This window comes from Sinocyclocheilus grahami, unplaced genomic scaffold (assembly GCF_001515645.1).
Source record: "Sinocyclocheilus grahami isolate Dianchi unplaced genomic scaffold, SAMN03320097.WGS_v1.1 scaffold10.1, whole genome shotgun sequence".
NCBI lineage: Eukaryota > Metazoa > Chordata > Actinopteri > Cypriniformes > Cyprinidae > Sinocyclocheilus > Sinocyclocheilus grahami.
The window spans coordinates 2,401,079-2,409,510 of NW_015505189.1; the positions used below are offsets into that span (position 1 = coordinate 2,401,079).

The 8,432-nt window shown below is 35.8% G+C and overlaps 1 protein-coding gene across 9 annotated transcripts in view; it reads right to left on the bottom strand.

Annotated features, from left to right (window-relative positions):
* Positions 1 to 8,432, bottom strand: part of tp53i11a (tumor protein p53 inducible protein 11a) — a 46,487-nt gene that overhangs the window by 34,859 nt on the left and 3,196 nt on the right. For 5 of the 9 annotated variants that reach the window (XM_016283285.1, XM_016283245.1, XM_016283237.1 and 2 more), the window contains exon 2: positions 5,427 to 5,537. The exons of 3 other annotated variants lie outside the window; for them this stretch is intronic. The gene's annotated coding sequence lies outside the window, so the exon portion shown is untranslated. Of the gene's footprint in view, positions 1 to 3,973; positions 3,991 to 5,426; positions 5,538 to 8,432 lie in introns of those variants that run through there. One more of the 9 variants, XM_016283278.1, reaches the window with a different exon arrangement.

The window sequence follows — 8,432 nt, forward strand, 5'->3', positions numbered from 1 at the left end:
TTAAAACAAACTTAAAGGAAGAGTAAACAAATGTGTTCATAGACATAACAGCATCAAGTTCATAGACATAACAGCATCAAGTACATATAAAGTATTAAAAATCAGGAAGATTACATAATTTAACATACAGTACATATGGAGTGGAGCGCCAGAGGTGTTTTACTTATGGTGTATTTACACTGTACATGTGACTATAATTAACCTCAACTGGCTTACAATAACTAATTTCTCAATAACGCAATTTATTAAAATAGATTTTATATGCACGAACACAGCGATGACAAAACACACGCTTTTTGGCCTGCTACTCTGTCCCATTCTTGTAACAGAGCCCTCTTGACCCTAAACAAACATTCTGCCAATAATCTAGTCATTAACTGCTTCCTGCTGCTTTAAAAACATTGCATCTAGGCGAGCCGTGAGGTAGAAGAGGTTTGCAAAAATAGCAGGGTTTGAATGTGGAGAACACTTCACGACACAGACATTTCAGAGTCTCAACAGCAGAGATGAACATCCTGATCTCATGTCTATGTACATCAGTCAAGCTTTCGTCATGACAACACACTCTCATACTCGGCAGATAAGAAAGGTCAGCGCAGATCTATGTGGGATTTACAGTCATGCATTTTACATGAATTGGGATCTGACAGATTAAACATTTCACCCCAAGCATAAATTTGGAGTGCAAAGATTCCTTAAAATGAGGCATCTAATGCTCATGGAAAGCGATGAGATGGAGGTGACATTGTGTTGAATATCTAATCTATGTGTTAGCCAGTACATCACTGTGCTATATTTTGTAGGCTCCATATCAGTTGTCAGAGAAAGCAGTTTTTCCCTATTATTATGATGCAGTGCCTTCAGCTAAGAGTCATTACCTGCAAGCAGAACAAACACCTTTTGAGAGAATCTGAGAGTCCCTCTAAGTCTGATGTTTTAAGCTGTCAGGCCTGTCATATTGATTTGAAAAGCTCCACATGACGCTTTCCGCTGAATGTTCAGAACTGCCTCTGAAAGCATGATGTCTACAAGAAACACCTCCAGTATAAAGTTTAAATATCAGACACTGAACTGAGCGGTTTTAAGCTGACAGCATTTTCATTATTCCTTATTATTGGAGTACAAACAGTTCCCACAATCGCTGCTCAAAATTAAGCTGGCACTGCCATGTTTTTATTAATCACCTAATGTGTATTAAAACATCCAGTTCTAGCTTTTCTGTAAGTTCAGATACAAAAATATTGCATTGCAATTTCTGTGAATTGTGCTTTCTGGTTGCTGGCATGTGAAGGAAAGCTCTGCCTGCTGTGTGTAAGTCTAAGAGCTGCTCTCAGTCACCTCAGTGGAAATAATCTGAACAAGCAGTAAGTCCTGGTGAAGTAAAACAGAGCTGGCATAATTCTCATATTTAAACCTATGAAGTGATTCATCAGCAGGAACAGATGGCCTCTAAACAATAAACAATTTTTCCACCAGATGAATAAAACAAAGGGTGACAGGAAGACACACTGTTGTACAAAATTCATTCAGTTGTCATAAGATTATATTTCATACTACTACACTAGAAAAATAATGTGGCAAAAGTACTACATTTCTACATTTGATCGAATCCATTTTAATATTTTGTGGAGTATATCTTGAGTATTCAAAATGTGAAGATCAATGATTATTTCAGACGATGTATTTCTTTACTTTAATCATTGTACATTCCATTGTTATGCATTTTGATATTTAATTGGGGTAGTTGGTGATCATCTATTTATTAAACTATTTATTAAACTCTTTAATTGTAAAATTAAAGAGTTACAAATATGGGATCCTCATGTTATTTGTGTTATAGCCATGGGTGTAATCATGTCCCATGTAATGTATTGGTAGATGTTAAAATTTGTGTCATATACAGTACAAATGGAAATTGTTGAGCATTTAAATTAAATGTATAAATGTGTGTTTTTAAAGACTCAACATTGGCTAATGAATGATGACGTCAATATAATTAAGGATTTAAAAAGTGGGTGGAGGGAATGAATTATTCAATGCACTGAAGAAGGCCTTGAGCCGAAACATTTGTGTTTTGTCCTGCTGGTGATTAATGTAAAATAAAACTCTAAAAGAAGACTATTTTTATGAGTGTGGATCATATAATTAATTAGACTGACGCAACCAAAATAAAATATTAAGTGACAAAAGAGTGCAGTGCAAACAGTTTTGTGGAAAGGTTCTATATTACAAGTTCGTTCAAACAAGCACAAATTCAGAATTTGTTTATTATTTTTTATGTAGAAAACTCTAACGTGTACATAAGTATTTCCATAATAGGATTGTTTGCTACATTTCACAATGAGTCAACTATTGGTAAAGGCTATTATCATTAACTAAAACTAAAACCATAAAAAATGGTTTTCATTAACTGAAATAAGTGTTAACAAAACGTTAACAAATAAAATATTTAAAAATCCAAATTATAAAACTAAAATATACAAATATAAAATTCACTTAACTAACTAAAAACTATATAGACATAAAAACTAATAAAAATTATGAAAACACAAAACAGAATTACTAAAACTTTACACTTATAATGAAAAAGATATCAAATATCATCTAATCGAAAATATTAACAAAAACTATAATAGCATATCAATGACACTAAAATAATATCCTAAAGTCGAAAAATCTTGTAATGTATTATTTATACCGATTTGAGTAAATTTCAAATGCAAAAAAAATGAAGTAAAATCTGACTGTATCTACTGTACACCGTAAGCAAGCAGCACAATTAGCATGAACAAATTAGATCTCTCCCATTATAATCAAGAAAGCTGCCTACAAGTCAGGAAAGCTATAGATATTATTGTGGGGCAAGCTAACAACACTCATAAAACAACACAAAATTTATTAGGAATACAATAGCTATGATATGAGATTAATGACCCATGCCATTAAAATCTAAGAACATTGAATGACATCTCATGATATTTGTAAAAACGCTGAACTGACCAAACCAGAATTTTCAGTTATCACAGCAATAATTTGATTCGCTCACAGTAAATTTGTCTCCCACACTCTTCCTCCCCAATGGCACAGAGCAATAATAAACTAAGCCGTTTGCTTACACTAGCTGGATAGCTTTAGCTGTAATAAGCCATCTCTGAACATGAACACCAAGTTAACAAAAGAAACTGTTCAACCATTAAATTACAAGTCTGCCTCTCAATCAAACTGTAACAGCATCAAATCAGTATCAAATTATAGCCTTTTTAACAATTATTCAGTGGTGACATGAAAGCAAATCATCCTGCTGCAATCAACATGTCTGGGCTAAAAACGTCAAGAGTTAAATGTAGGTAAATGCCCATCCAAGTACTTGCATTTCTACATCATTGTCCTATACATTAAAAATTTTGCACACAGCCAACAAGCAAATTCCCTTTTTTTCTCTGCAAGTGTGTTTATTGGTATGAAGTTCAGCAAAATACAGAATAACATTCTGCAAAGATTTAACTTTTCAAATCACTTGCAGCTGTACAAAAATGCTGAGCATTTTGCCAAATCTGCAACATTTAGACAGTCTATGGTTATAAAAAGAAATTAGTACAGCTAAATATTTAAATGCTCTTGCCAAAGAGGTTCCTGACAAAGACCCGCAAAGCTAATTAGGCTGGAGGATGAAAAGCCCTCTTTGCTGCTGCGTCATCCATACCGGACAGTTAAAGGTTTGTGGATGTTCTTTCCATGGCCATGTGTGGGGGGCAAATCAATTTGTTTTATATTTAAAGCCAACAGCCATTCTGCACTTTGCTTCACAAAAGACCCTTTGCATCTCATTTCACATGGTTAAGTGGAATGGAGCCTCCCAAGCCATAGGAATCGTCATATCTTAGACACTGAAGAATGATGAAGGGTCAATTGGCTATTTATAGTCAAATAAATACATTGATCTGAATGGAAATTTAGTAAATCAAATAATTACCCTTCCTAATATGTGACAGGAGACCAGCCGATATTGTGAGAAGTACTTCACTGTGCTCTTTGAATGAAAACACAGCATCTGCCACATCAAAGTCAAAATGACAATCAAAACAGGAAGTTAACTCAAAACCTCTAAAATTCTTCTATGAAGACTGTAAAATAATTTAATACACAAGAGTAAACACTGGCCAAATAAATGGAAACATTAGAAACTAAGCAACATATAAAACCATAATTTATCATTAACCTTAATCGACCCGCCATCTGTAACTCTACTTTACAATATTGGCCATATTTAACAAACCATATTTAAACAGATGTAACGCATATTTTTAAAACTTGTTCAGTAAACAAGATGCTTATTATCTGGACAAGCTTGGATGCTTTTCCCTTTTTGTTTATACTTCTTTTCTGTGTTTTCATGCCAAATGATCTTATCAGAAAGATCATATAGTGTCACATGATGATGACGACGTCAAGTGCAAGGACTGAACGAAACTAAGGCAAAATTATAGATTGAGACAGATGAGGGCTTTTATGTGGAGAGATGGGAGTGTTAGTCTGCCAGATGCAGCTAAATGCCATGGCTGGGATAGGTGGGGTGTTGAAGATGATAAGACTAAAATCGTTGGCTTTACACTTTAATCTGATTCTAGCAGCAACAGGAAGGCAAAGAGACATTTGCTACTGGCAACTTTGGATGCATATTGCTTAATAGCCAACAAAAAAATAAAAGCTGTATATTTCCTTCGCCAGCATCAGCCTCGACATATAGTACTACAGGTGAAACCAAAAATGTGTTCGCTCTACTGTAATACAAATCCACAGCCCTCACACTCCCAACCTTATACATAAAAATGTACCATTGAATGGGAACGAAGTTTCCTTCTGGCCTTGGGTTACTGATGATCCGGTCATCTGACTAAGCACAGAGCCATTACCTCAATCAGGGCTGTTAATGTTTCACTTCATGAAGCACAGCATGCATCTTCCTCAGTGATTCAGTACAAGGCCTCACATAAATGCTTTTCTACAGCAAAAGCACACAATGTCTAAAGAGGATTTAGGAAGCATTTCATTCAATACTATCTTAAGTGTCCTGATTGTATTGACTCATGTGACCATGAAAAATAATGGCTGCAGGTAATTTATTGCATTAATGAATTGCAATTAATTAGAAAGAAATTAATGCAATAAAACAGTTAGAACAATTAATCTGGGCCTTGACCAGTATGGTCATTCCATAAAAAAGTGATTTTCCTTTAGAGCAATTCAAGGTTGAAGTACAAGCTTTGTGTTTTCACGTGTTACACTTCACATCTTATTTAGAACAAATATTAATCGTAAAAGTATGCAGATGAGAAAAAAAATCTAATATTACTGATAATAAACATGCTGTTATTTTACAAATATTATTTCAAAACATGAAACAAACCCAGATGTAAACTACTTACTTCTAGTCAATGGAGTTGGATGCACAATTCAAAATCTAACTCTCTGAACATATGGTCCAGCGTCTTCTGGTAAAATCTCAGATACACATTCCACCATGCATCTACAGAGATCTGAGGAACAGAGAAAATTATGAATTAATGTGAAGCAGGTTAAGGAAGTCAGACAGAGCACAGGGGACTGACCCAATTAAGAGTGTTTTTTTTAATATACTTCCATATAGTGAGGAACGTCACATTTCATTTAGAAACTACCGTAAACTGTTAAAGAAAAAAAACAATTCTACTTTGTCCATTTATAAGTCTTTACCTGAACTCAGTAAGCCTTCAGAATCTTGGGTAGGGCTTTATCAATCAATGTTTTATCAGGAAAATATACTCTATATTTGAATCAATATTTCATCTATATTAGTGCTGGGCGATACAACGGTTCAAACGGTAAACCGGTTTGAAGTATGCACACGTTATGAATTTTTTTTTTTAAAACACCATACCGGTACAAGTGGCTGCACAATGCTGTACCAGTAGCATTGTTAACTGAGAGGAAATCCCTGTTAACTGCCCCAGAATTCTTTGGTAGTCATCAGATTTCATCATGCCATGCACACAGTCAAGACATCCAATGCCTGAGGCAGCAAAGCAACCTCAAAATATCAGTGAACCAAAAGGATTTTGGCTTCCTCAGGTACGTTTTGGCAAACTCCAATCTGGCTTTTTTATGTTTCTGTGTCAGCAGCGGGGTCATTCTGGGTCTCCTACTGTAGCATCTCTTTTCATTCAGATGGCAATGGATATTACGAGCTGTCACTTGTTGTACCCTGTTCCTGCAGGTCAGCATTAATTTGTTTGGAAGTTGACCGAGGTTCTTTATCCACTCTTTGAATCCTTTGTTGCAATCTTTTATCAACTTTTCTCTTTCATCCACATCCAGGGATATTAGCTACAGTGCCATGGGCTTTAAACTTCTTGACAATGTTGCACACAGTGGACTCCGGAATATTAATATGTCTGGATGTGGACTTGTAGCCTTGAGACTGTCCGTGCTTTTCCACAATTTTGGTTCTCAAATCCTCAGACAATTCTTTACTCTTCTTTTTTTCTCCATGTTCAGTGTGGTACACAAAGACACACAATACAAAGGATGAGACCACTTTTCCCCATTTTAATGCCGAGTTCACACTGCACGATTTTCAAAGTCGTCGGGTCACCGTTAGGCCTGTCACGATAACATCTTTTTGTTGAGCGATATATTGCCCCAGAAATAATTGCGATAAGCGATATCATTGGCATTTTAAAGACCATTTTATGCCACTGAATATATAATCACAATGTAACAGCATAATAATGCAAGAAGGCCTACACACTTTCAAATGACAACAAACTTTTAATTTAAGAAAATTTAGATCATGGAAATTAAGTATCAAAATATTAGATACCTTACAAACTTGAATAAATAGTAAATAAACATTTTCTAACAAAAAGTGCAAAGTAACAAGTGGAAAAAAAATTTAAATGCACAAAGAACTTGTATGGAGATTTTTCCATCTACAGATTTTCCCCTGACCTTCTTTTCTCTGTAAATTAAGGGTGCACACTTTTGCTGAAAAACACAATCACTACTTAGCAGTCCATATGCACAAAGGCCCAGATCCATAAACAAGACCATATCTGCAGATGAAACATTGTTTGTAGAAGCATTTTTTACATTTGAACAAGCACCTCATGACTACACCACGCTGCAAAAGACACAGGCGCAAGTGGAATGTACAAAACATCGTAAAATAAATTTTTAATATGTAATAATTGTAAATATAATGGGCGATATATTGCGTCACCAAAAATTATTGAGGTCATGTACATATATTGCGTGATAATTCGTTATATTGATTATTGCGACAGGCCTAGTCACCGTTGTTTTCACACTTCACGACTATCTGAGGTAGCAGTCAGTCGCTGCTGTGTTCACACTACACGATGGATCGGCGACAGGAGGTTACACACTGCATGACTTTACAATAGGAAGAATCGCCGACAGCTCTGTCTGGTCCGCAAACTACGTTTCACAACAAAACACACGCAAGAAGTGATAAGGAAATAACACGAGAACCCGCGTGCATCAGACCGGAGTTCTCGAGCAAGACTTGAATTATTAAAAAATATATATATAGCCCGCAAATTATCTGTGAGCTGATTTCCAGCAACAATGAGAAAAAGAAAAACAGATTATGCAGGAAGGCGATGCAGGGAACAGGGATTGGGTGTTCTGCAAAGAGAGTTGGAACTAAATAATTTTGTAGTAACCGTTATGCTGAAGTTGTGGCTGGTCAAGCAAATGTTTGTGCTTGTTTCTGTATGATATAATTGTTCAAATATCTATTAAAATACTGATATTCTGGTCTATAATTCCTCCCCGAACTTCCCTCTGCCCTGTATTTTGGTCTCTCATTGGCTGTAGGTCATCGGCGATGTAGTTTTCAGTCAGAAATCATTTCAAACAGCGTGATTGTGAATCGCCGACAGCTCCAGATATTTAGCATGCCAAATATTTTGCGGGCGTCGGCGACTCCCTCAGATTGCGTCTTTGATAATTCACACTGCGTGATTGTCACTCGCGTGCACGAGCAACGATTTGCCTCCGATTTCGGGCATTTGTCGGCGAATTCGCAAAACCTGTCGGCGAGTGAAAAATTGGGCTAAAATCGTGCAGTGTGAACTCGGCATAACTGGTTGCAAGTGTGATTTCTACATTGCCAGCACCTGTGAATTGCTACAGGTGAGTTTAATTACATTAGTATTTAATTACATAAAGATTTGGCTTTTTTTCTCTGCTTTTTTGTGTTGTTCCCATGGAAACAAAAGAAATAAACATGAGAATACCAAAGCATTTTGGTATTTGGTAATTGCAACAAATTTCTGGGAGAAATAGTGCATTATCTGACAGAAATGCAGGGGTGCCAATATTTTTGTCCATCATTGTGTGTGTGTGTGTGTATATATATATATATATAT